Genomic DNA, 2,281 nt, shown 5'->3' with positions numbered 1-2,281 from the left:
ATAGCATATGCATTGGGGCAGCTGAAGCCTCATGAGACGAGGTATCCCACCCACGATCTGGAGTTGGGGGCAGTGGTGTTCGCCCTCAAGATCTGGTGTCACTATCTGTATGGGGTTCGGTGTACCATATACACTGACCACAAGAGCTTGAAGTATTTGATGGATCAGCCCAACCTGAATATGCGCCAGAGGAGATGGTTGGATGTGGTAAAGGATTACGATTTTGGGATCCTGTACCACCCGGGCAAAGCTAATGTTGTAGCTAATGCCCTGAGCCATAGGGCGGAGAGTGCCCCGATTTGAGACAGTTGTATGCAGTTGACAGTGATGACTCCGATGCTCGACACCATTCAGGAGGCCCAGGCAGAGGCCGTGATACTGGAGAACTGCAAGAGAGAGAGGGTGATCGGGCAGGTACCTGAGTTCATTACCGATAGTCACGGGCTTATGACCTTTCAGGATCGGATTTGGGTGTCGTATGCAGGCGGGGCATATACCACTTTGATGGAGGAGGCACACCGATCGAGGTTCTCGATCCATCCCGGGGCCACTAAGATGTATTTGGATCTGAAGAAAGATTATTGGTGGCCCTGTATGAAGAGGGATGTTGCATGGTTTGTTGAGAGGTACTTGACCTGTCGCAGGGTTAAGGCTGAGCACCAGCGTCCGCACGGCAAGTTGCAGCCACTTGAGGTTCCCCAATGGAAGTGGGAACAAATTTCTATGGATTTCATCACCAAGTTGCCGAGGACCGCGAGGGGTGTCGAATCAATTTGGGTGATCGTTGACCGACTGACGAAGAGCGCTCACTTTCTTGCTATCAGTGAGAGCTCTTCTGCTGAGAGGCTGACAAAGTTGTATGTGAGGGAGGTGGTATCGTGACATGGAGTGCCAATCTCGATGGTATCAGACCGGGATGTACGTTTCACTTCCAGGTTCTGGAAGAAGTTCCACGTGAAGTTGGGCACGAGGCTGCATTTCAGTACCGCTTACCACCCTCAGACGGACGGACATAGTGAGCGGACGATTCAGACGCTCGAGGACATGCTTTGGGCATGTGTGTTGGACTTCGGAGGGAGTTGCGATACGTATTTGCTATTGGCTGAGTTTTCCTATAACAACAGTCACCATTCGAGCATTGGTATGCCTCCCTTCGAGTTGTTGTATGGGAGGAGGTGTTGGACTCCCATCTTTTGGGCAGAGGTAGAGCAGTGAGTGATGGGAAGCATTGAGATAGTGCTTCAGACGACAGAGCAGATTCAGTAGGTCAAGGAGAGGTTGTTGACAACTCAGAGTCGCCAGAAGAGTTACGCGGATAGGCAACAATCCGAGCTCGAGTTTTAGGTCGGAGACTTCGTACTCTTGAAAATGTCTCCTTGGAAAGGAGTGATTCATTTCAGGAAGGGGAGCAAGCTGGGGCCCCGATATATTGGGTCGTTCAGGGTGATCGCGAGGGTGGGCAGGGTAGCATATCGGTTGGAGCTACATGCGGAGTTGAGCCAGATTCATGATACCTTCCACGTGTCTCAGTTGACGAAGTGTATAACCGACGAGTCGGCGGTGGTGCCTCTGGAAGATATTCAGGTGGATGCGAGCCTGAATTATGCTGAGAGGCCAATCGCGATTCAGGATTTGAAGATCAAGGTTCTGAGGAACAAGGAGGTGTCCCTGGTTCAGGTTCAGTGGCAACATCGGAGAGGGTCCGAGCTGACTTGGGATCCGGAGTTGGAGATGCGAGAGCAGCATCCAGAGTTGTTTGCAGATCAAGACTTCGGGGGCGAAGTCTGATTCTAGTGGGGAAGAATTGTAACACCCGAATTTCCAGGTATTATGTTTGATTATTTATTTTTGAGTAAAAGAGAGGGACTCGACGAGTTGAGTCGTAGACTCGTCGAGTAGGACCGCGATTGCTGACTAAATTAATGAGCGGACTCGACGAGTCGGCGAGGGTGGACTCGACGAGTCCGCGTTGTGGAGTGAAACCCTAATTCTCAGGGTATGTGCCCTATTAAAAGGCCTTTATGGCCCCCATTTACGGCTACCATACCTGAGAGAGAGACCCTAGAGAGCTTGAGCGAGTTGTGAGAGAGATTGAGCTATTTTGATCATTGTTGGTGTGGTTTAGCCAAGGAGAAAGTGTTTCCAGCAAGAGGAGGTCGAGGGGATTGCTATTCTGTGGGTTTCCAGCTTGAATCTGCAACTTTAAGGTAGAAAATCGATCCCTTTTTCTGTTTAGTATGAGATCCTTGAATTTTAGGGTTTTCTATACCCTTTATTGGCT

Source organism: Lactuca sativa, chromosome 4 (assembly GCF_002870075.4).
Source record: "Lactuca sativa cultivar Salinas chromosome 4, Lsat_Salinas_v11, whole genome shotgun sequence".
In the NCBI taxonomy this organism is placed as follows: Eukaryota; Viridiplantae; Streptophyta; class Magnoliopsida; order Asterales; family Asteraceae; genus Lactuca; species Lactuca sativa.
This window is presented reverse-complemented; position numbering follows the sequence as displayed.